This window comes from Ailuropoda melanoleuca, chromosome 5, assembly GCF_002007445.2.
Source record: "Ailuropoda melanoleuca isolate Jingjing chromosome 5, ASM200744v2, whole genome shotgun sequence".
In the NCBI taxonomy this organism is placed as follows: Eukaryota; Metazoa; Chordata; class Mammalia; order Carnivora; family Ursidae; genus Ailuropoda; species Ailuropoda melanoleuca.
In genome coordinates, this window is record NC_048222.1 from 23726579 (window position 1) to 23753824 (window position 27246).

Below are 27246 nucleotides of genomic sequence, written 5' to 3' on the forward strand. Positions count from 1 at the left end.
TTTAGCAAATTCCACACACTTGCTATGGGGTGATGAGCCTGTGGGATGATGTGCGTTATTTCCTTGGTATAGATGGGGACAAGAATGATTGTGTAGCATCTCCCCAGTGGTAGATGACAGCTGGGATTTGAGCCCAGGCCTTCTGACTCTAAAGCTCCTGTCTTTCCACTGATACCCTTGTTTCCTAATAATTTCTTGAAGAAATAAAAGACTGAAACAAATCTGCCTTTTGGCCCTGCAGATGGAGAAGAGACTAAGAGTAGGATTGCTTCTTTAAGTAGTATTTTTCCTTTGCCATCCCTGCTTTGTTGCAGACCTTACATCAAAGGTGCCATTGTTTTTCGCGCAATGTTGTTTATTTCATAGTAGCACCTAGAATTAGGAAGTTTTGAAAATTGAAATGCTCGAGCATTTCAAGGAAATGAGACCCTTTGATTGGCACTGAGGAAAGTGTCCCATGACAATGTTCTGAGTGTGTGTCTCACTTTTTGATGTGCTCACAGCAGAGCCAGAACTTCTCAAGCTGTGGTGCTTGCCCATGAAGGGAAACAGTGCAGAACCAGGGAGGCCTTTTGACGGGAAACATGGTCATTTTTATAGACCTGGCCATTGACGTGGTCAGGTTTAGCAACTTCACTCAAGACCACACGGGGAGCTGGAGAAACAGTTGGCAGAAGAGCATCTGCTTTGCAGCCAAATGGTCTTTTCCTAAATCTATCTACCTTCCTCAGGAAACTAGTCTTTTAATAGCCTAGCCTCCACCAAGAACCTGTGCGGGAAGATGAATAGAGCCATCCTTGAGAGCTTCCTATCCATTCAGTGTTTCCACTGGGCAAGCTGTGCGGCCTCGAATCACTGAGATGAGTCAGGAGCACAGAGCACTTTGACGAGGGGGTGCAGCTGTGCCTAGTAACCTCCCAATAAAATCGGTAATGGAGAGTAGTGGTTATAATGTATGTGTGAGTTTGCTAATAGCTGTTCTTTACTGCTGAGTTTTATTGGTTCTCCATTGAAGAGATCACTGAAGCCTAGAGTGAGGAAGTTGTCTCTCCAAGGAAGGGTGTGAGACTGTTGCTGTACCCAGTTCACCTCACCGGTCTAATTAAAAGACTCAAATTGTCACTGTCCACCGCCCCCCCCCCAGTATCCATTTAGAGTCAAGTTTTATGTAATCCTCATCATTAGGATTGTCACGGCTATTGTCTAATGCACTCTAGCTGCTAGGCTGTTATATTTTAAGATAAAGGTTTACCTGGACATACTCTGCTTTTATAAAATTTGAGCACCAGAAGAATCTCTTCGGGAATTCTTTTGGTTGACATAACTTGATGTCAAACAGAGAGTTGTAAAGATTGGCATTCTGCAACTTTCCTCTTGTTGACAGAGTATACCTTGTTTAACTTTTCTTTGTATTTTAAGTGATGTCTTGGAGCACCTATTGCCACCTTGCTGACAGTTAAGACAGTGCCCTGTTAGAAGTTAAATTTGCTATGTTCTGAACTGCCCAGACCTGGGCAAGAGGTAAATAAACCACAGGAAATTCTGCTGTGTGATCTACAGTTACTTTGAATTTGTTTTGGATTCAGCACTTAGTGTAGGTGTCAAACACTGTTGAAAAGGCATAAAAACAATTATAGAGGCCTGCTATGGTCAATTTTCAGGTGTGGATTCCATGCTTAGCCCTGTGAATTTTTTTAAGTGCTTCTGAGTGGAATTGTGCCTTGTGACCTACACTGTTACTAAATTTTGGTAAGTGTAAATTCTTTTTGGTCTTGGCACCGAAAGTGAAACATAATGTAGTAGCCAGTTCAAGTTGTGTGCGTAGCAAAGGTGTTTATCCATGCAGTGAGGGAAGTAAACCACCAGGTGGCTCAAGTAGATAGCATCTTCACCCTGAGTCCCTGATAATTACACTTGAGTTTTGCAGTTGCTTTGCACTTCGGAGACTACGTTTAATAAAAACCATTGTGAGAATTGATTTTTTCCACACAACCTTAGAATGTTGAAGCAGAAGTTTGCCTTTTTGAATTGTGCAACTGACGAGGACTTCTAAGTTTTTGGACCCAAATACTATGTTTTGCTGTGATTTATAGAAAAGCTTGAACAGTATTTCTTTTTTTGCTCCCAAAGTGCTCCCAAATTGCCATCTTAGAATAGTATGATAGTTTGTCTATCTATTTTTACATATACTTTTTAGAGTTACAAATAAAAATAATAGGTTTATAATTTCAGTTTTGAAATTTAAACTGTCAGCAGTTTATATCGTCTTATTTTATGCTTCCATTCTTTAGAAAATGAAGGGACACAATACCTAAGAATTCAACACATAATTTTTGTGGACTTACTATTGCACAAGAAGAATTAGAGAAACCAATTTTATTACATGAGAAGTTGCTTTATAGGTTCCCACTAACATAGATGAAAAGGATTTATAATGCCAAAATATTTGCTTACTTTTAGAATATGTGTACAATAAAGTTAAAGTAAAAGTAACCCTTGGGATTCTGCTTTATTTTATTTATTTATTTTTTTTAAAGCAGTCCAAGACACAGCATCTTAATTTTGGTTCTTACAACTTTTTAGATTTTTTATTTAAAGAGTTTATTTCTTTGCAGAGAGAGCACAAGCAGGCTGAGTGGCAGGCAGAGGGAGAGGGAGAAGCAGGTTCTCCACAGAGCAGAGAGCCCCATTTGGGGTTCAGTCCCAGGATCCTAGGATCATGACCTGAGCTGAAGGCAGACACTTAACCTACTTAGCCACCCAGGCGCCCCTACTTTCTATTTTTCAGTCACAGATTTCCTGGAATTAGGGTTTATTTTTCTGATAAGTTTAAGGCATATTAGAGCATAAAACACTTCTTTAAAGATTTAATGTCCAGTTTCCTGTTTTATCTAGGTCTTTTACTTCAGAATACTTGGACAGTCATTAGGGCTATCACTTTATTATAAAATAGGAAAAGGGAAAAGAAGGTGAAATTCAGATCAGGTTTTTTTTCTTTGTGCTAATTCTGGTTACAACTATTTTTTAAAAGGATTTTATTTATTTATTTGTCAGAGAGAGAGAGAGAGAGAGAGAGCACAAGCAGGGGGAGCAGCAGGCAGAGGGAGAACACGCTCCCCCACTGAGCAAGGAGCTGGATATGGGGCTCCATCCCAGGACCACGGTATCATGACCTGAGCTGAAGGCAGACGCTTAACTGACTGAGCCACCCAGGTGTCCTTCTGGTTACAACTTTTGCTGGAGAAAAGATGAAATAAGTTTTTAAAAATATGTTTAAAATTGTCATGATTTTATTTACTTTTGTTAACTCCATGTAAGTGTAATTACTTCAGAAAGGAAACCAAAATTTTTATTGATATTAATAAGCATAATGTTTTCGTGTCCTGTTCAGTGAAGTGAAGGCTAATAATTCCGAAGATAGTTGAAAGAGTGAATGTAACTAACAAAATAGCATTTATTGAACACTGCTTTACCGTAACTGCTCAGAGGCAGTGTTACTGTGTCTGAAAGTCTTGAGAGATACGAATTTTTCCCCTTTTATACACATTTAGCCATGTGGTTATCAAGAATCAATCTTAAACAGTGTATCTTTGTTAAGGTACTAAGTTTTGTCAAAGAAATTGCTGTGTGTGTTTTTTTAAAGATTTTATTTATTTGAGAGAGAGTGAGCGCATGTGTGCACACGAGCATGAGTGGGGGGAGAGGCAGAGGGAGAGGGACAAGCAGAGTCCCTGCTGAGCAGGGACTCGGGGGCTGGATCCCAGGAGCTGAGCTGAAGGCAGTCTCTTAAGTGACTGAGCCACCAGGCGCCCCTGATGTGGGTTTTTTTTTTTTTTTTAAAGATTTATTTATTTATTTATTAGACACAGAGAGATAGCCAGAGAGAGAGGAACACAAGCAGGGGGAGTGGGAGAGGAAGAAGCAGGCTCCTAGTGGAGGAGCCCGATGTGGGGCTCGATCCCAGAACGCCAGGATCACACCCTGAGCCGAAGGCGGACGCTTAACGACTGTGCCAACCAGGCGCACCTGATGTGGTTTTTAAAAACCTTCACTGTATGGGAACAGTGTAGAGGAAGCTGTATGCATGTTTCCCCCCCCCCCCCCCATGATTAGGAAAATAAAGCAACAAAAAATGTGCGTGTGTGTGTGTGTGTGTGTGTGTAGCACTTTTTAATCCTCCTTATCTCTTACTTATGCTGGTGGCTTGGTATAAAAATGAAATCTTTTTTGTCATAATGATAAAGGAATTAGAGATGTAAAGCAAGTTGACTGATAAGTAAAATTGGTAGAAAATGCTTAAATACATAATTTAGTGTTATAATACTTATAGATGTAATATTTATTTATTGGGTTTAAGCAACTATATATGTATATCCCATGTAGAATCAACCTTTAAGAATTGTGAAACATATTTCTAACTTTATTTTTTATATTTCTTTACAAGGGTTTTAAAAATTTTTGCATTTTGAATATTTTAATGCCATTTCCTCCTGCTTTTAAAATTCTTTTTAATTAGTTTTATTTTGTATATTGCTTCAGAAATGACCATAAATTTAAAAATTAAGCTTCAATATGAAAAGAACTGAAGTATACAATACAAAATTGCCTTGATCAGTCATTCGGTGCCTGTCCTCATATTTATGTAGTCCAAACTGCTGACCAAGCTGAGATTCAGTCAGGATTTCCTGAGGCTTGGAAACTACCTAGCTTGATTTGCATCATGTTGAATTGAGAAAGACAGGTAATATTTATATGCCATTTTTTAAATAGCACTTTCACTAAGCTTCCACTATATCCCCGTCCATGTGCTCATTTCATGTGTATTTGGTGCCTTAACAATCTTAAATTCATGGATAACATAACTTCACACATTTAAAAAAAATCTATATAATGTTTTTACTGCAACTAAAAACAGAAGTGAAAGTTGTGTGTGAGGAGAATTCGTGTTTCTGTATATGAACATGTAGATGCTGTTGCATTAGAACATCTGATGAAGTGCTCAGCTGTGTGTACCTAACCTGGAATCCCAGGTGTGACGTCCCTAAACCCAGACTGTGCCACCTGTGAATGGCAGTGGCAGCTCTACAAGCACTAGTGGCCTTGGCATGGTATCCTCATTTTTTAAAATAGTCCAGTTTGCGTGAATTTCGAATAAAATAGTACTTTTCCTTAACACATACTCTGTACATACACATACTTTGTGCCCACGTAAAAACCTAGTTAGGATCTATACTCAGATAATTAGAAAAGTTTGTTTTATTTTGTTTTGTTTTTTAATGCACTGGACTTCTGAAAATTGTGAGGGACATAGCACAATATTTGACTGTGCAAGACTGTTCTAGGCATTGCAGTACACTAGCATTCCTGGTCTCCATCCCCCAGGAGCACCCCCTCCCAATGATTTCCAGCCCCCCTCTTTCCTTTTTTTCACACTTGAAGACAAGTTTTATTTGGGCAGAGTTTCTCATTGTTAAAGCCGTAAGCAAGTTCCATTTTCAAGAGCAGTTCTAGAGACCTAGTAGTTTCAGAGATCTGGGAAGTGGTGAAGAAACTTGCATGTAGGATGGAAGAACACTAGCAGGAGAGACAGTACAAATCTTTATAGTTAAGTCGTGGAAACGACTAAAATGACTATTAGACTATCATTATTATCTCCAGACACTGGTTGAAGATGTGTCTTTCTCCTCAGTAGAATGAGGATAATGAGATTACCTACATAATGAGACAACTGTAAGAATTAAACAAATGTGTAAAGATAGCATCGTTATCAATAATGAGTGTGTAAAAAATTTTGTCTTTTACTATTTTTTTAAAAATATATTTTTTTTATATTTGAGAGAGAGAGAGAGAGAGTGCAAGTGGGGGGAGGAGCAGAGGGAGAGGGACAAGCAGACTCCATGCTGAGTGTGGAGCCAGACACAGGGCTTGATCTCACAACCCTAAAAATCATGACCTGAGCCGAAATCAAAAGTCGGATGCTTAACCGACTGAGCCACCCAGGCACCCCTTTTACTTTTTTTTTTTTCTTAACAAAAGGGAGAAAACGGAATAAATTGGGTTAGGGTGTTATTCTATTACTAAACTATGTTTGCTCTTTTATTACAAACATTAAAAAAAAATTCCCGTGGTTGGGAATATCAGATTTTCATTCCATACTTGATCTTTTTTTCCCCTCCCTGATTATTTTTTTAGAAGCAAAATTTAACAAAACATTTTCTACTTTTGGTAAAAGTGGCAGGTTGAATGTTTTCAGTTGGCTTAGTTGTGAGCTTAGTGACCTCACTTCTGTCTTGAACCTGAGGAGAAAAGGAGATAGGAGTATTGAGAGGATTCAGAGTGAGAAAGAAATCTGTTGAAATATGAAGGAAAGCTGTTGAAATCTATGAAAGGTTTATATTTGATTATGCAAGTTATCCTTTTGTCCACCATTTAAAGAGAGAACTGCTTGCTATATGTGTCATTAATCTAGTGGTCATGGAATCATTAGTTATCTTGGTCACAGAAAGTTTGAGCAGAATTGATCTTTGTGTTGTAGTGGTTGGCACTTGTAGACCTAAACCATCAGTTATGTAGTAGAATATCAAAGCCATTCCCCATAACCAGTGGGATACAGACAGAAATAATTATTTTCAGATGTGAAAGTATGTTTCCAGTCCTCCAGAGAGGTGAACTAGTTTCACATTCTGCAAATGCCATCCAAGTGAGTGTGTTCTGGAAGTATATTCAGAACTATAAAGCAGGAGATTATGAACTGCAGTGAGCAGAGTCATGTAGAGCAGTGGCTCCATTCTTGGCTTCTGAACATTGTGTTTTCCTGGGTCCCATGGAGATCTGTTTAGTCAGGACTTTTTAAGGTGGGGCCTGGGGTCTTTGCTTTGAATAGGCTCCCTAGTTGATTCTGACAAATCATATTAGATTTGGGAATCATCATTATGGATTGGAAAATTAACCCTCCAAAGATTAAATCAGCCTGCATTTGTTGTTGTCCATTTGATATCTCTACCTGAATGTTCTCCCTAAATCTCAGAATTGACACAAGTTAAAAAAACATCTACACTCCTGACCTCCACACCCCTCCCTCCCCCATTCACTTCAACTCCTAGTTGTTATTAGCTTGATTTGTCTCTCGTTACCCAGGCTCAAAATACCAGTTCTCTTTGAATGCTTTTCTACTACTTTTTTTTTTTTACCCTCATACCACTTTATCACCATGTGTTCTCTTTATTTTTCTGATCTATCCTTGTCCCTTCTTATTACCACTGTCCCTGTCTATGTTTTCATTAATTCTCACCCGGGATTTTTCAGTCTCATTGATTGTGCTGTGTTCAGTCTTCCCTACTAGTTTATATAAATATGAGGTCAATTTTCTTCTTTACTGATACTGTGAATTAACTTAAATGCTTTAGACTAGCTTTCTAGCCTTTCCACAAATCATCACTGTTTTATCTCTTATTTGTATCACAAGTTTGGCCTTAATGGATGATTGACTGTTTTTTTACCCTGCCTCACCTTTCTCATGTACCCACATTATTACTTTTGGGAATGGCATCCTCCTGTGTGGGGTCTTGCTCCGTTGCTTTCCCACTGTTGATCATGACCCAGCTCAAGTGTCAGGTACTTTAGGAAGGCTTCCTGGTCCCTCCTTTACCAGCTGTGCCCTCAGCTCCTCTGAATCCTCTGCGGCATGTTACAGCTCATTGATTATTGGCTTATCCTTATTACTGGACATTAAACTCCCTGAGAAGTGAGGCTTACCTATCTTGATACCCCTGCAGCACTTAGTAAAGAACCTCAGTCATTGTAGATGGGGCAATAGCTATTTATTGAATTCTTTAGAATTGAAGTTACCTGGAAAATATCTCATTGCTGTGAAGAGTAAGAATTAAAACCTCTTACTACCTTGTCCTACCTCAGTGATGAACCCAGTCGGTATCCAAATAGAGCGTATTTTGGAATTCAAGGGGGGAGGCTGGTTATGTGACCATTATAGAATAGTTTCAGACATTTCAGTGAGGCAGCTGGAGAGACTAAAAGAAGGTTCTTGATACTGTTTTTATAGGCAGCTTTAAATTACCTTTGGATTTGGAAGTATTAAATATGGAAAAGCTAAAATTACTTCTATTTGACCGTTGATGAATTTAGCTAAATTGGACTTTATATGTAAGAGAATTCTGAGCATTTAGGGAAGGTAATAAAATCCATATTCCAGTTGTGTGCAGCGTAGGAGCCCTTGTGCACCCTAATTACCCCCTTATTTTAAGTCCCTCCTCTGTGGAAGTGGGTGTGTTTCCTCTAAGAATGTGGCCAGCTGTCAGCCTGAAGAGAAACCAGCTTGAGTGTATATAGGTAGTTAATTTGTCAGTTATTAATGGGTCTGGACGAGAAGTGCTGTTTGTGTCGATACTAAGCTGAACGCTCTGCAAGGAGCCTGGTCTGCTTTCCTGGCAAGTGACTTGTGAGTATTGTTGTCTAGTGTTTTAGAGGCAAAAATTGAATTCGCTGATTCTGAAATGAGAGCGCTGGTTTAAATCTGTAATTTTCTGCTCTTTAGTAATTGGCTATGTTGAAAACATTTTTAAGTGATAGTCCCTTTGAATAAAGCAATTTCAGCTTGAAAACCATTACTTATTCCCTCCTAATATGGATGCCATTTTATATTATCTATTATAGTGAAACAAAGATAGATAAAAGTCACAGCCCAGGATTCAGATCTTCACTGTTTTACTTGTTTTACATGTTATTTTAGGCAAAAGCTTCTTAACTTCATTTTAAACCTTAATGTTTTCTTCTGAACAGTGGGAATAGTGACGGTACTGTTTTCCTAGGCTTGTGGGTGGATTAAATGGAAATGATGGATCGCAAGCACTTAGCACTGTATCTCTCATGATATGAGTATTTTCATCGTGGAAGACTGTGAGGCGTTGTTGTGCACCTTCCATTTTGTATTTTGTCTAAGAGCTTGGTACCTCTCCAAGGAGTAGCGTAGGTCTACTTGGAGGAAAGTCAATCTTGTGGTTGTGACTAATGGGGCCACAGGTAAATCAAATCCAGAGAACTGTGAATGCTTGTTAGGTGATGAATAAAAGAATGAAACTTGTTTCCCAGCATGCTATGGGTTTTGCTGGTGCCTGTGACTTTGTCCCAGACCACTAGGGTGGGAGCTGAAGCAGAATCTGAAGGTCCATGTACAGGTCTGTCCTTGGCCTGTGTTAGGAGTGTTTTACCAACTGGCGGCACCTTCTCTCCTGCCGCAGTGCAGAAAGGTTCAGCTGAAACCAACTTACTTGTTTCTTTTGTGAACTTGACTTGTGAATGAAGAACATCTCAGGTCTTAAATAATGCTGTTACAAAATCAATAAAGGAGACATGATATGTAGTAAGATATAAAGTGTGATTACCTAAAGAGCAAGAATACTTTAGGATATTTTAATGATCTGGCAATGTTTTTAAAGCATTGTTTTTAAACATAGAGTATCAGTAATGGTTAATGGTAGACGTCACTTTTAGTTGAAAGTATCAAATATATGACATATATAACTGTATATAATAAATATATACAGATATATCTATATATATATCTATATATATATCTCCACATTTGTGAAATGTGGCAGATACCTAAGTAAAGACTTTTTTTAGGTGCTCATTTGCTTTAGAAACCAGCAACTAGTGAATATTAGTACATTAGTACTAGTGATTTAAGTCCTACACCTTGATTAGTCAGATCTTGATAAGTGAATGTATGTAGGCGGTTTTGTGGTTTCTAGTCCTTGCTTGATGAAATGGATTTTTTTTCTTTAAATTAGTGAACAAAATTAAACAATGGTCTTCAGTGTGTAGACTGGTCTTAGAGTAAATGCTTGAAGGCAGCTGGAGGGGACACCAAATATAGAGCAGAAGTTTTTCTAGAATGTTTATTATAGGAAGGCTAGCTAGCACATTGTTTTTGCAGAAGTAATTGTTGGGGTTTGTTGCAGATCCCCTCCATCCAGATGGTTCTAGATATTCATTTGCTTTAATGGAAATCTTTAGTGCCCTTGGCTTTATTTTGGAAATCAACTAAACTGAATAGGTAGACTTGTGCCAGGATCCATTAATTGGCACTTGGTATTTTTAGGGATAGGCTCAGTCCTACATTGCAATAACATAAAAAGTGATTTTTGAATTGCTGCACAAATAATATTCTAATAACATGGTACATGGAAACATTAAAATAGTCCCTTAAATTTCAAGAATGAGCACCTTTCATTTTCCTATATTCTTTTAAAGTTTTTGTCCCTAGGCACTTGGTTTTTCATGGTGAAGTACATTGGTTCTCAGTGCTAGTTTGGCTGTGTTAGAACCACACTGGCAGTTTGGATAATAGTTGCTTTGGTGATTTGAAGCCTAGGCAAGTTTGAGAACTATTTGTTGAGGATATAACATTGTATTTAATAGAATAAAGTTTTAACAAATATACAGTAATTATTTTTTGACAGATTTACTAAATATATCTAGTTCTCAGTTTTCTCACCTGTAAAGTGGGAATAATAACAATATGGAGAGTTTTGGGGAGACAGTAGGTTGGTTGAACAGGAGTGGCAAAAGTGTGAGCATATGTGAGATATTCCTCCGTGCTTCAGGATCTGCTCATTATATAGATGTCGGCCGATGTGTTTTGAATGGACTTTATTTTTAATCACAAGCCAGTGAAGGCTAAGGAAACCGAGTTATATATTTAATAGGTATAACATCATCATGGCCCCAGTTCTCTAAAAATGGCCCTAGGGTGGCAGCTGGAATTTTCTGCTGAGGCACTGATTACGTCTTGCGAGAAATCCTAAATATCATTACTACTGATCTGGGAAGTGGGTGAAGAAACCTGCATGTAGGGTAGAAGAACAGTAGCAGGAGAGACTGTACAGATCTTTATAGTTAAGTCATAGAAGTGACTAAAGGGACTGTTAGAGTATCATCATTGTCTCCAGACACTGGTCAAAGATGTAGCTTAATTCTTCTACACTGATGGGCCCTAAAGTTGATACCTGAATGGATACTTACTTAGAAGTAAAGTGAAGGATATACAATTATATATGCAATATTTTCAGAAACAGATGATGATGCATATGAACTTGTATACTTCACTGCTTAGCTGAGTGCTGAGCATTTTTCGGAACCCAGGAAAAACCTTGGAGGCAGGCCTGAGTTCAAATCAGGTTTTTGCCTTGTGGTCTTGACCAATAACCACTCCCCATAGAACATGAGGTCTGAGAAATCAGGGATCTTGTCTCTTTCTTTCATTGCTGCAATTCCAGTGCTGAGAATAGTGGCCACTACAGACAAACACACAAGTAAGTGGTTCTAGAGTGTGCTAAGTGCTGTGCTAAGGAAAGCATGGTGACATGCTGGAGAAGTATCATAGTCTAATCTGCTCACAGTTGTGCCAGTTCACAACGGGATGAGTACAGAAAGTGAGAGAGACTCATAGTAATGTGATAGAGAAGATTTTTGACCATTGACACTATTAATAATTAAAATTTTGAACTTCTGTTTTGTATGACTTTTTAAAATTCCATTTTAAAAAGAAAATAATTTTTCTGTATTTTACAAAAGAATAATTACATGAAAGAGGCGCCTGGGTGGCTCAGTTGGTTAACTGGCTGCCTTCGGCTTGGGTCATGATCCCAGGGTCTTGGGATCGAGTCCCACATTGGGCTCTCTGCTCAGTGGGGAGACTGCTTCTCCCTCTTCCTCTCCCTCTGCCTGCTGCTCCCCCTGCTTGTGCTTGCTCGCTCTCTCTCTATTTCAAATAAATACAATCTTAAAAAAAAAAAAAGAATAGTTACATGATAGATCAGGAATTAAAAAAAAAAAAAAAGCCTCCCTTCCTCACAGTTAGTTTGAGAAGCACTGTGCTGGAGAGTTAACAAGATGCTTTAGGTCAGGGATGGCCTCTCTGAAAATGAGATTTGTGTTGAATTCTAAAGATATTGGAGAATATCCTTTGAGATAGAACAAACAGAAATGTGAAAACCTCAAGGTGCAACAAGCCTAGTTAGTATGTTTTGGGAACAAGAAGAGGCCAGGAGCATAATGAGTTAGTGATGAGAGAGTAGCTAGGTGGTGGGCAAGGGTCAGATCCTCTCAGGACTTCTTGACCTTGTTAATAAGGTTGGGTTTTATTCTGAGGGCCAGTTGTTGGATGGGTTTTTGTCAGGAAAGTGGTGTGAACTCATTTATGGTTCATTATCACTTTTGCAACATGGATTACAATGGTCAAGCATAGAAAAGAATGTACCAGTTAGGAGTCCTGTATAGTAGTCTAGGCTAGAGGTGCTGGTGGGTTGGATAGGAGTACTGGCAGGAGAGATGGAGAAAAGTAGACTAATCTGTGTGGTATTTTGAAGGTCAACTGATTGGATTTGCTGATGGATTAGATTTGAGGAGTAAAAAGAAGGGGACGAGTCAAGGATGAATCCGAAGTGTTTTTCTTGGTCATTTGGATGAATAGAGAGATTCCACTTACCGAATGGAAAGACACTTTTTTGAAGAGAAGTGTGAGTGGGAATTAAAAATTGAGAAGTGGTATTTATCTTGCTTGTTGATATGTACCTTTTTTATGAATCCTTTTAAATGTGGAATTTTAGGGCACCTTGGTGGCTCAGTCAGTTAAGCATCTGCCTTCAGCTCGGGTCATGATCTCAGGGTCCTGGGATCAAGTCCCACATCAGGCTTCCTGCTCAGTGAGGAGTCTGTTTCTCCTTCTGCCTCCCCCCCCCCCAGTGCGTGCGCACTCTCTCTCATACAAATAAATAAATTAAAAAAAATAGAAGTGGGATTTCATAGATCTGTCTTTCATAATGATACTCTGTCTTGGAGAGGAAATACCTAATGAGGTATGCTTGTTGGAGTCTCTGGTGCTTCTAATGGTCTAAAAACATTGGAGAAAGAAATCTTTTTTATCAAATATTTTAGAAACCTCAGAAAAATTCTCAGGAATTTTTTAGGAAAATTCTTAGGAATTACTGGGAGGATTTGTCCACACTGGCTTTCATTTATTTGAAAGTGGCATCCTGCTCTGTATTTATTTAATTGGCATTTGTTTATGTTTATTTTTATAAGGAACAAGTTACTCAGGTAGTGAAGTATAGACATTATTGACAGTCATATAGCTTTATCACACAGTTGTCTTTTTTTAAGGCAGTGAGGAAAAAGCAAAAAAATTCGACTTTCATATTAGCTTTTGAGTCCTGAACTTTATTTGCCAAGCCATTTTTGTGTTTGCTAATACCTTTTTTTCTTTAAAAATTTAAATGATGAAAAGATCAGGATTTATTACCAAATTTGGGGTTACTGTACTAGACCTAGCCCCTGGCCAGGAGAACAACTAAGAAAACAGATTAGTTCTGCTATATACCTTTCTCTGCAGCATTAGAGTCTCTCTAGAAAGATCCAGCTGTTTTTATTTGGTCTGGGCTCTGTAAGGTGAGATTCTGACATTATTCTTCTTTTATTTCCCTGAGAGAGTTCCTTTGATATTTTGAAATATGCCTTGACGTTGCCCAACCTCTGGCATCTCTGCCTCTGCTGGTCGCCAGTTTTGCCAATTCTCTGGCTTTCATTGATTCAATTCTGCACCTCCCAGCAGTCCTGAAGTGTCCTGGTTGCTGTCGCTGAGACCACAGAATGAGAAGAATTGCTTAATCTACCTGCACTTAACCCACACTTCATGATTGACCCTTGTCAAGAAATTGTGGCACAGTTGTATTGCATCTTTCAGTATGATCAGATGGGTGTATCATCTTAAACTTCATTTCTGTTTTTAAGTAAGAATTTATTTACTTTGGCATTTAATCAATTTCAAAATAGAGAATGTTAAAATAAAGAAAGAAATATATATGTCTTTTTTTTTTTGCATAACCCTTTTGTACTCTCTATGGATTTTGATACTGAAATTTCTTGAAATAAAGTTTTAAAGATACCTTTAAATTTCTTATGAAGACCAACTGCCTCTTTTTAAAAATTAGTTACCTTGGACTTAAGTTCGGGTTGTTCTATATATTGTACTGTGTTTTACCATCTTTATCATGGTTTTCTATGTGTACTATGGTGGTTTGCATTTCTCATCTCTGGGATTAGATGGTAGCGTTCTTGAAGGCAGCTGGCATTTTTATTCATTGCTATGTCCTAAAGAGTAAATTGCTGTACAAAGAAGTTATTCGGGGAAAGAAGAGAGTTTTCCAATTATGCTGTTATGATAATGGCATCTTTGTTTTTCCATATGTAGTCATGGTATAGATCATCTTCTAACAAAGATTATATTTCCAACGATATGTTTTGCCACAGAACATCATTGTCAGGGGGAGAAATCAGGGCATATGGCTGTTCAGACAGTGGAAAGGGTAATTATAGGAAAATTCTGTTAAATCTGACTTTTGTCCCTATCATTGTCCAGAGTTATTCTTCATGGCCAGTGCTGCAAACCCATTTCCTGATCTCTCCAGGTTTTACCACAGACCCATCCCTTTTAGCAAATTATGTTTTTCCTGCTTTATTGAAATGAAGCCAATCCTTAGGCAAATCACACTTCATCCCTTTAAAATCTTATTGTAGTTTGATGGTCCCTCTCTTCTCTGGTCTCAGAAGAGGAAGACATGCCTCTTCTTTCCCAAAGCTGGCCCTGCTAGCTGTCGTATTTTTACCAAATACTGTTCTTTCTGAGTCTGGCTCCACTTATTTTGTACTCTTTCCTGTTGCTCTTTTCCCCACCTGCCTACAATCTTTCTGAGATTGTCCATCTTCTAAAATAAAATCTCTTCTTTTGACTCTCCTACCTGCTTATGTTGCTTTTCTGCTTCTCTTTTTACCTTGATGGCCATACCTTTCTAAGATATCCCATCTGTGGTTGGCCTTTCATCTGGCCGTCCCTTACTCCTGAACCCTGTATGTACTATAGCCTGTGAACAGAGCTGCGTGGAGCCCTAGTGCTGGGTGGTACCAGTCCTGGGGAAAGGACTTTGGCAGCTGCTTCCAGGCCATCTCCCACTTTACTCCCTAGGTTGCAGGAGGTAGACTTCTGAGGAGGGAGGGTGAGAGAAGAAGAATTTCCTTAGGATAATTCTCTTCCACCTATCTTGCTTCCATTGTCGTTTTCAGTGTCCTAAATCAGGCAGATCAGGGTTGTCTCTACACCTGGCCCTAAGCTAAGCCATTATATGGTTTCTGTGAATGTTCCCCTATTTCCTCCCTGGTGTATTCCCTACCACCCCACACCCCCATTTCCTCTAAACTAAGTTGTTCTACCTGATACTCTGTTAGGAACTTCATGCTTTAATTTTTGCCCCACTTCTTGAAGGCCTGTACCCATTTCACCGATGAAGTGTAGAAAAGTGAGATGACTTAGCTGAAGTCACACAGCTAGTAAGAGCCTAGACTTCCAACTTCAAGGTCTGTTTTTGACCATTGTTGCATTACCTTATTGTAGCTTTCTAGTGTTTAAAATTCTTTTTTATTTTTTAACTTTTAGAATTTTAGTATAGTTCAAGTGAGTGTGCCAGGTTCATTTCATCTCCTTCACTGCCAAACCTGGGGGCAAGGACTGCTTTCAGTTTCTCTGCCTTCTCTTTGTCTGTGAAGACCAGGATATAAAGGTATCTGCTGCATCGAACTTACTTCATATTATCCTTTTTTTTTCCTTGATCTTGGTGGATTTGGTATCCTTTCACCTGGCCGTGAGCAGGAAGTCCTTGATTTTGTCAATTTTGCAAGGCATGGTGGCTAAGAGGGCCTCTGAGGAGCATGTGGCCAGAAGAAGGGAGTATGGAAAAGCTAAAATTTTAGCTGAAAGCTAAAATTCTTTTGATGTGAGATAAAATTATAAACAAAAAGTTTGGATAATATGCTCAGTATTACTGTATGACAGTATAAAACTGTCAGTATGTAATTTGCGAACAAATGTAATGAATCAGAATCTATTCTGTTTTGATACTTTTTGTTAATTAGCGGAAATAGAATTTTATCCTGGGTGGCTGATGTGGGGAATAGTAGCTGGGGAGGCCCCCCACACTGGACTCAAAAGTTTCTTAAGTCACATTCTGCCTGGAGTCCTATCTATTGGCTTCAGCTTCTTAAGGACAAATGGAAGCATCTTTGCTATAAGGCACCTTTGTATGATCGTTGTGTAATTGTTATGTACACAGATAGCTTGGTGGGAACATAGCTGTTGCCTCTGTTTCTTCATCTATAAAATGGAGTAAAGACGGGACTACCCTGTTAGATGGAAAGAAGAGTACTACAAATCTTATAGGATTGTTCATACGGACTTGTGAGTTAATAAGTATAAAGTGCTTAGAACACGTTTTAAGGGCTCTATAAGTTTTAGATAAAATGTAATCATTACTATTATTGTTAATAGAGACTGTTATTGGACATTTTGTTTATGGCCTTTTGAGGGCAGGGTGCCTGACTGTGTGTGCGGTAAAGCAAAAGTAGGTTCATTTCTCAGGAGCTCTATTCCTCCAGGCTTGGGAAATTACTGTGTGAGTGTGGTAGGAAGGTTGCTTAGAGTGGACACTTCATTGAGAGAAATGATGCAGCCGCTGTCATGTGGTAACGCTTCCCTCTTTTTTTTCTATCCATGCTGATTGCGTCAGGAATATTTGCAGAAGAATGGATCTGATGTCTCTTGCTTAACATTCTTTACACGGAAACCTGTCTTCTTCCTTAAGGCCAAGGTAGCATGTCTCTATGGCAAAAAAATTTCTCTTTGTGTTCAACAGTGCTTTGATTTAGTTCTCCCAAGCTCAGAAACCATGTTTTTGTTATTAAACTGCTTAAATTTGCTGAGCCTTTCTAAAGGTTAATAATATTTTAGTCACCCTAAACGTGTTATACTTACTACTTAAGATGTGATGTTCTCTTTTTGAGTTCCCACTTTTTAAATTAACTTATGTTAATAAGTAAAACATCTATTTTAAGAAGCAAAAATGCAGTTATTTTTCAGGTTCCTAAATCTGACCAACCATAGGAATGCTGGGGGAGGTCGTTGAGAGGATTGTATTGTGTTGTGTTTCACATTACTAGTCCCCAGGTGACTGTGATAATGAATCAGATGCTCTGGTGTGGTATAGTTGAATGGAGAGAAACTTCTCTATACACAAAAAAGGACTTTTATGAGGTGGCTGGTATATTTGTTCACAGTTTTTGAGATTTGAAAACTCTGAGCCTTCATATCTAAACACAAACTTGTACACAGAAGATGCTCAATAAATATTTATTGAACAAGTGAGAGTGTCCAAGTCCACATGACTAATTAGTATTAGCTGGGAGCCTGTAGTTTGTCTATGACCTGATACTAAGCTACCAGTCGGAATCCCGTCTTGCACCTTTGCTAGTTATATGATCTTTGGCCCTTATGGAACTTGGTTGGCTCCAAGGTAAATTGGTGATGCCAACCTGTCCCTTTTGGTGTTTAGGTTGACAGGAAGTATTACATAGTTCCTCACACACGCAGGTGCAGGAGGAATGGTAGCTATTCCTAAAGTTAATCTAGTGAAATGTTAGCCTAATTATCAGCAGATGTGGAACTGTCCATTTTATAATCAGAATACAGGGTTTATTTCCCTAATGAAAACTGCTACTGCAGTAGTTCACAAACCTAGATATTTTCCTTTATTCTTGATTATTAGGACTATTAGCAACCACAACCTTTATAGGCAATCAAGTAAATTCATTTTCCCAACGTAACTGATGTAAAATAGAACTTCCTGCTTGTACTACTTGTCTGTGTAGATTCAATTTATGTTTGAATTCAAGTACTTATGCTAAGAAAAATGGATACATATTAAACTCTTCTCTGTGTCCTCAGTGTCTACTTTTTGAACCCTTCTAAACTTGTGACTCTCTCTGCCTTCCTGCTCTCTTTACCTCTGTGCCCTATAAAAACATGGAAGCATCTGGTATTAGTTATATTTTATCAACCCATCAGCTGGGTGCAGGTGGTCTAAAACTGGTTCATTTTGAAGTGTGTTATCTTAAACTATGGACTTTAGTTTCTCACTGTAAATGAAAAATTTCCATTCCCTCCCCCACCCACTTTTTGGGGAAGAAATTGTAGGTATCAGTAAGTGGACAGGAAGATTTTTGTTTGTCTAATATTGAAAGTCTTTAAGGCTATACATGTTCTTTGGAGTGTACCTGATTTTATTTCCTAAGTGTTGATAAGTGGTAGTCCTGTTATTTTTAAACTTAACCTGTAATGGCAGATTTTTTTTTTTTTGGGCTATTCATTAGTGTAGTATTTTAAAATTTCTAATATTTTTTATTGTTTAAAATTTTATTGCTTTGGAAACTGAGACTATGGCTTTGTGTCATTTATACTTAAGAACTTCCGGAGGTTTTCTTTGTCTCCTGATGCATTATCATTTTTAATAAAAGTTCCATTGATGCTTAAAAGGAAGATGCATTTTTTTATAGGTGAATTACAAAGTCTGATACAAACCCATTAACTTTATCAATTACGTTGTTCTAATCCTCCGTGCTTTTTAATTTTTTTCCTACAGAATACATCAGATTGAGAGATATGTGCTCTTTTAATGGCATTAGATTTTGTAGGCTCAGCTTCCTTTGGACTTCTGATAGCTTTTGCTTCTTATTCTTTTCATTCTTTTTATTTTTTTCAACACAGTGATATTTTCCACATAGAAATTAATGACTGTTGGATTGTAATCACTGTTCTGCTTAGTGCTTTTGCCTTGAAATCTACTTTGTCTTACGGTAATGTTGCCATTCCCTCTTTCTTCTATTTATTTTTATTTATTAGAAAAATTTTTTTTTCTTATGTAATCTCTGCACCCAGTTTGGGGCTGGACATGACCCTGAGACCAAGAGTCGCATTCTCTGCTGACTGTCTTTTCTTTGATGTCTTTGACAGTTTGGAATCTAATTTACTTCACTTTCACCCTTCACTGCTTTTAGTGGGGATTTAAATTCTCTTTGGGCAATTTTAGTTTCCCTCCTTATTTCATTCACCTTCCTTTTTACTTTATCCCATTTTTCCCTTAGCTGCTTCTTTCATTATGGCTTTTTGTACCTTTTTCATAAAAGTCTTCTTGCATTCTAATGAGAATATTAAAGAGCTTTTCAGTACTTTCTGCTGACTCTTCTGGTAAGTTATTTTAGATGCTGTATTTCGAAGTCTTTAGGATGATGATTGTATTTTCCTTTCCTGTGCTAGTCATCTCCCTCCCCCCCCCCACGCGTCGTGGGAGCACTGTTTCATTAGTTTTATTAATTTTTTTCGTTAACCCAGTGCATTTATTGATTGCCTGCTGGAGATGCAGAGACAAATTAGACTCTTTTCTGAGTTAAAGCGTGGATTTTGGTTTTTCTCAATCCAGTTACTTCCATCTGTTTTCTTACATGTCTGCCACTTTCTGGCATTTGCTTGTCTGGGTAGTTGTAAGTTTTTGTCATTTTCTGTTATCTTCAGAGATGATGGAAAGCTGGGGGACTGTGTCTCTGGGACCACACTTTGTCCTTGAAGGGATGAGACACCCCTGAAAAGACAGCATTTGGTGTGTTGTGAAAGAAAACTGGGTTAATCTTTTCAGGCTAATTTCAGTGGGTTGTTAGTCATTCCAATCCTTGGTCCTTTTCCTGGAGAGGAAAAAATGGATTAGCACTGGCTATTGTAGACTAACCTGGTTGCTGTTGGGGGTCCAAGGAGCCTGTGTGTGCTTTTGTTGTAAGAATTTCCTAGTACCTAAAGCCTGCTTGCTCTCAAGTGTGTAACCTCTAGGCTGGTGTTTCTTCCACACCTCTGTTAAAATGACTAGATAAGATGGTTACAATGCACTAGGCCTAACCCCATATCTTTTCATAATGGAAGTTATGGAAATATGAAAGTAGAGGGAACAGCATTATGAATTCCTTATATCCACCATCTATGTAGCTTTGTTAATTATCACTATATGGTTAATTGTATTTCAGCTATATGTACTCCTGTTTCTTTATCCTGATAATTTCGAAAATAATCTCAGGCATCATGTCATTTATTTCATTTGTAAATACTACACTCTATATCTCTAAAAGATAACAGCTCTGAAAAAAAAGCCCAATATCATTTATCATTCCTAAAAAATTAAAAACTAAAAATTAAGAAGAATAAAAATTCCTTAATATTATCAAATACCCAGTCAGTGTTTGCATTTTTCCAATAATCTTTATCTCTGCAACAGCTTGTTTGAATTTTGTGTATAAATAAGGTCTGTGAATTGAGATTGGTTTTCCTTCCATTTCTTTTTGTTTGTTATTTTGTTTCTTGGGGATTTTTTCGTTGTTGCGGAAATCAGATCTATTGTCTTAAAGGGTTTTCTACATCTGGATTTCACTGCTTGTGGACCTACATTGTCATCTAACATGTTCCTGTATTTCCTATACATTGGTAGTTAAATCTAGAGGCTTGATCAGATTTGGGTCCCCCCCCCCCCCCCCCCCCCCCCNCCCCCCCCCCCCCCCCCGCAAGAAACTTCAAAGGTAGTGTTTTATACTCTGTCAGGAAGGTATGTATTGTTTAGTCTTTTCTCTTTGTGTCATTTTTTCAGCCTTTAATGTTCCTTGGCTAAATCTATTCATTAAGTGTTACAAATGGTGATACTCTAGTTCTGTTATTCCTTCTTGCTTGATTAGCTATAATTCTTTTGTAAAAACAAAAAGGAACTTACCCTTATCAACTGTTTGGTTATTCTAAATCACAGATTATATAGGACCGATAGAATAATGGCTTGATTCTTTACTTACCAGCTTTCAAATTAAGGAAGTGGTTTCCTAGTGCATTAGTTTGCTAGAGCTGTCATTACAAATACACAGATTAAGTGGCTTAAACAACAGAAATTTATTGTCTCACAGTTCTGGAGACTAGAAGTCTGAGATCAAGGTGTTGACAGGGTTGATTTCATTCTGAGGATTCTCTCCTTGTCTTTTAGGTGGCTGTCTTTTCTTTTTGTCTTTACATAGTTGTCCCTTGGTCTGCGTTTATTCCCTGATGCCTCCTTATAAGGACACTAGTCGTGTTGTGTTAAGACTCACCCATATGACCTCATTTAACCTTAGTTACCTTTATAAAGACTCTGTCTCCAAATACAGACACAATCCTGGGATACTGGGCTTCAACTCAGGGGATACTGAGGGGAACACAGTTTATCCCATTAATACCTAGCATCCTGTAAATGTGGAATTTTTTTAAAAGTACCCTAATGAACATATTTTTAAAGTATTCTAAAGAACACGTTTCATATGTTTCAATCCATTGCAGTTGTCTTCAGTAATGCTCAAATTTGGCCTCTTGGAAGCCTGAGCAAGACTCAGGTTGATCCTTAGATATAATCCCAGTATTCTTGGTTAGCTTTCTGGCTATTTTGCATTCTTTCAGAACAAGTGTGCTAGGCCTTTTTTTACTGCTCCAGAGTTGCAAGGATATTTCTTCTAGGAGTCCTGGTTTCTTTTAGTGGGATATAGTGCCAGATGATTCTAAGTACAGTAATCTTTGGAATCTCATGACTAGGCCTTTTTATCACCACAGTGTGGGAGGCACTATAGTATAGTGGTTAAGAGTTCAGGCTCAGAGAGTCCTATTGCTCAGATGCAACGTGGCTCCATTACTTACAAGTATTACTTACTTGACCCTAGGCAAAGTACATATTTCTCTGGGTCTTAATTTCATCATCATACTTATTTCATCGTCTACTGTAAAGCTCCACGAAGACAAGGATTTTCTCTGTATTTTTCACAGCTCTATCTTCAATACCTCAAACAGTACTGGGCACATAATTGGCACTTGATCAACATTTGTTCAGTGAATATATCTATGAAATGAAAATAGTAGGAGTGCTGTCCTTATAGGATAATGGGATAATACTTAGGGGATAATATTTATAAAATGCTTATGGTTGTCAAGAACTGTGAAAGGTCCTATTTGCAAGCCAACAAGTTACCCTGCCAGTTTCATGGGTACTGGCAGAAGATATAAGACTCTTGGGTTGGAGACAAAGGGCTTTATTACTCATAGCAAAAGCGGTAACCAAAGTGTCACATTTTCTTGCTGTCATTTCCTGGGCCCTAGTTTTTACAGGGTGATATGAAGATGGCAAGGTGGGATCCATATATGCAATGGGCTATGTTACAGGAGAGTAATCCTGATTTTAGGGAACCTGAATCTTTTATGATGGACAGTAAACAAACTTGTTCTGGAAGAAGACACTTTATCTTCTTAAGCTGTTCATTATGCAGACATCCTTGAAAAGATAGTTTGGGACAAGAGGACTTTCAAATACCTCTGCTTATAAGATGTGCAGAAACATGAGAGACCAATGGACAGTTGTTTTTCAACAAATAGCATTGATAGATGTAGTCAGTATAATTGATCATGATAATATTGGTGATGATTACCTCCTCTCATTTCCCAACCTGAAGATAAGTTTTCTTCTTGCCTCCTTAACCTGATCCTTATTTAATCCTTGTTTCCCAACAAATAGTGTTGCTATATGTAGTCAGTAAATACCGGTCATGATGATATTGTTGATGATTTCCTTATGCTCATTTCCCAACCTGAGCATAAGGTTTCTCCTTGCCACCTTAATCTAATCCTTATTTAATCTTTGTTTCCCAAAAAATAGCATTGATATAGGTAGTCGGTATATACCGGTCATGATGGCATTGCTGATGATTGCCTTATGTTCATTTCCCAACTTGAACATAAAGTTTCTTCTTGCTACCTTAATTTAATCCTTATTTAATCCTTGTCTTTCATCTTTCATTACAAGATTCCAGAAAGAGTATTTTGTGGTTTCTGATACATTCACCATAATTTTGTTAATTGGGATTGCTTATTTTAAGCTGTTTTTTTTTTTTTTAAAGATTTTATTTATTTATTTGACAGAGAGAGAGACAGCCAGCGAGAGAAGGAACACAAGCAGGGGGAGTGGGAGAGGAAGAAACAGGCTCCCAGCGGAGGAGCCCAGTGTGGGGCTCGATCCCAGAACACCGGGATCACGCCCTGAGCCAAAGGCAGATGCTCAACGGCTGAGCCACCCAGGCACCCTAAGCTGTTTTTGTTTTTTTTTTGTTGTTGTTGTTGTGTTTTTAAAAATCATGGCCCTTTACTCTATAGTAATTCTCTCTGTATTATATTTTTGGTCTTGTTTGCATATGGCTGAGCATGTCATCTTTCTACACACCTACCTTTCTTTATTTCTTACAAGGTTGTAGTGGAATTTATCGGATTTGTAGATTGTGTTAGAAATGTCATTTTATCTTGCCAAAGGGGCTCCATATGAACAAATTACTTAAATTCTTTCTCTATCCCCTCTTTCCCTTTTGTTGTTATTATCTTTTGAATATGTATAAGAGCTCATCAGTCTTTTATTTTAATTTAATTTTTATTGACGTATGGTTGATGCACATTGTTACATTAGTTTCAGGTATACAGCATAGTGATTTGACAAGATTATACATTATGCTGTAGCTACAAATTGGCTACCATCTGTCACCATATAATGCTATTCTAATACCACTGACTGTATTCCCTATGGTGTCTGTACCTTTTATTCCTATGATTTATTTATTCCATAACTGGAAGCCTATATTGTCCATTTCCCTTCACCTATTTTGCCCAGCCCCCACCCCTGTAGCTCCCCCCCGCCCAGCAATCATCAATTTGTTCTCTATATTTATGGGTCTGTATCTGGTCTTTGTTTTGTTTTTTAGATTCCACATATAAGTGAAATCACATGGTATTTGTCTTTCTCTGACCTATTTCATTTAGCATTATACCCTCTAGGTCCATTCATGTTATTGCAAATGGCAAGAGCTCGTCCTTTTTAGTGGCTGAGTAATATTCCATTATATATATGTATATATATATATACCACATCTTCTTTATCCATTCATCTATCCATGAACACTTGTGTTGTTTCCATATCTTGGCTTTGTAATACTGCAATAAACATAGGGGTGCATATATATATATATCTTTTTAAATTAGTGGGTTTTTTTCCCTTTGGGTAAGTACCCAGTAGTGGAATTACTGGATCCTGTGGTATTTCTGTTTTTAACTTTTTGAGGAACCTCCATACTATTTTCCACAGTGGCTATACCAATTTATATTCCCACCAACAGTGCACAAGGACCCCTTTTTCTTTACATCCTTGCTTATACTCATTATTTCTTTTTTTTTAAAAAAAGATTTTATTTTATTTATTTGAGAGGGAGAGCAGAGTGAGAGAGAGAGCAAGAGTGGTGGGGGGAGGGGCAGAGGGAGAGGGAGAAGCTGACTCCCCACTGAGCAGGGAGTCCTATGTGAGGCTTGATCCCAGGATTCCAGGATCATGACCTAAGCCAAAGGCAGACGCTTAACTGTCTGAGCCACCCAGGTGTCCCAATCTTCATTATTTCTTGTTTTTTTTTTTTTCTTTTTTCTTTTTTAACCGTAGCCATTTTGATAGGTGTAAGGTGATATCTCATTGTGATTTTGATTTGCATTTCCCTGATGATGAGTGATATTGAGCATTTTTTCACATGTCTGTCATCTGTCTGTCTTCTTTTAAAAAATGTCAATTCGGGTACTTTGCCCATTTTTTAAATAAAGATTTTATTATTTATTTATTTATTTATTTATTTATTTATTTATTTATTATTTATTTATTTATTTATTTACTGGGAGAGTGCGAGTAGGGGAAGGGGCAGAGGTAGCACAAGAGAGAAAATCCCCAGCCGACTCCATGGGCTCATGGAGCACAGGGTCAGGTGTGGGGCTTGATCTCATCACCGTGAGAGATCTTGACTTGAGCCAAAATCAAGAGTCAGGCACTTACTTAATCGACTGAGCCAACCAGGAGCCCCTGCTCTGACCATTTTTTTAATCAGATTGTTTTTTTTGGTGTTGTGTAATTTTTTTAAAAAAATATATATTTTGTATATTAACTCCTTATTGGATATGTCATTTGCAAATATCTTCTCCCATTCAGTAGGTTGCCTTTTTATTTTGTTGATGGTTTCTTCTGCTGTACAAAAGCTTTTTATTTTGGTGTAGTCCCAGTAGTTGATGTTTGTTCCCCTTGCTTTAGGAGATATATCTAGAAAAATGTTGCTAGGACTTTTGTCAAATAAATTTCTGGCTGTGTTTCTTCTGTGAATTTTATGGATTAAAGTCTCACATTTACGTCTTTAATTTATTTTGAGTTTATTTTTGTTTAAGGTGTAACAAAGTGGCTCAGTTTCATTCCTTTGCATGTAGCTGTCCGATTTTCCTGGAACCATTTATTTAAGAGACGGTCCTTTCCCCACTGTATATTGTATATTGGCTCCTTTGTTATAGATTAATTGACCATATATTTATGGGTTTATTTCTGGGTTGTCTCTTCTGTTGATTGATCTGTGTGTCTGTTTTTGTGCCAATACCATACTGTTTTGATTACTACAGGCTTGTAGTACATCTTGAAATTTGGAGTTCTGATATCTCCAGCTTTATTCTTCTTAGATTGCTTTGGCCATTTGGGGTCTTTTGTGGTTCCATACAAATTTTAGTATTATTTGTTCTAGTTCTGTGAAAAATGCTCTTGGTATTTCGATAGTTATTGCGTTGACTCTGTATATTGCTTTGGGTAATATGGACATTCTAATAATATTTGGTCTCCCAGTCCATGAGCATGGAATGTTTTCCACTTAGTTGTGTCATGTTCAGTTTCTTTCATTAGTATTTTATAGTTTTCAGAGTACAGGTCTTTTACCTCCTTTGTTAAGTTTATTCCTAGGTATTTTATTCTTTTTGGTGCAATTGTAAATGAAATTGTTTTCTTTCTTTTTGTTTAGGTTTTTGTTGTTGTTTTGTTTTTGTTTTGTTTTAGAGTGAGAGCAGGACGGGGGGAGGAGGAGACTAGGGAGAGGGAGAGAGAGAATCTTAAGCAGGCTCCACACCTAGCACAGAGCCCGACACAGGGCTCTGTCTCACCACCCTGAGATCATGATCTGAGCTGAAATCAAGAGTCCAGTGCTTAAGGACTGAGCCACCCAGGTGCCCCTAAATGAAATTGTGTTCTTAATTTTTCTTTCTGCTTCTTTGTTATTAGTGTATGGAAAAGCAACCAGTTTCTGCATATTAATCTTGTATCCTGCAACTTCATTGCATTCATTTATTACTTCATTCATTTATTACTTCTAATAGTTTTTTGGTGGAGTCTTTAGGGCTTTCTATATATAGTAACTTGTCACCTGCAAAGTGACTGCTTAACTTCTTCCTTACCAAATGGTTGCCTTTTATTTCCTTTTGTTGTCTTATTACTGTGGCTGGAACTTCCAGTACTGTGTTGAATAAAAGTGGTGAGAGTGGATATTCTTGTATCGTTCCTGATCTTAGAGGAAATGCTCTGTTTTTCCCCATTGAGTATGATGTTAGCTATGGGTTTTTCATATAAGACCTTTGTTACGTTGAGGTATGTTCCCTCTACGCCTGCTTTGTTGAGAGTTTTTATCATGAATGGATGTTGAATTTTGTCAAATGCTTTTTCTGGATCTATTGAGGTGGTAATATGATTTTTATCCTTTGTTTTGTTAAAATCAGTCACTTTGATTGATTTGCAGGTATTGAATCATCCATGCATCCCTGAAATAAATTCCACTTGATTGTGGTAAATGATACTTTTAATGTATTGTTAAATGCGACTTGCTAATATCTTGTTGAGGATTTTTGCACCTGTGTTCATTAGAGATATTGGTCTGTGGTTCTTGTAGAATGTATTTGGAAGCCTTCCTTCTATATTTTTGGAATAGTTTGAAAAGAATAGGTATTAACTCTTCTTTAAATGTTTGGTAGAATTCACCTGCTCATCACCCCATTTTATGAAGCTCATGAGACCCTTGAAAGTTATGTGACAGTCAAATATACTTTACTCCTCAGATTGAAAAGACAGACTCCTGAATGCAGGTTCATGAGTTTCTGAATTTCCTTACCAATGTGTATTTGTAATTTTTAATGTTATCATTTTGATCGATAGATACTTAATAGTAGTAATTTTTGTCAGTCTGATATGTATTGGTTTTTAGAGTTTTAAGTCTTCCCAAAAAGATAACTGGACAAATGGTACTTTTTTACTTAGTTTAGAATATACAATGACAGGATAAAGGACTTAAAGTGGTCTAGAAATGACAAGATTTTCTTACAATTACATTGAGAAATGGGATTTTCTGTTACTCCACTAGAGAGCACATTCTAAA

General features: G+C 37.7%; 1 protein-coding gene and 1 pseudogene across 2 annotated transcripts in view; one reads left to right on the forward strand and one right to left on the reverse strand.

The window, feature by feature from the left end:
• Window positions 1-27246, forward strand: part of GMDS (GDP-mannose 4,6-dehydratase) — a 605111-nt gene that overhangs the window by 61705 nt on the left and 516160 nt on the right. The gene's annotated exons all lie outside the window — the stretch shown is intronic.
• LOC109490158 lies at window positions 15539-15751 on the reverse strand (annotated as a pseudogene).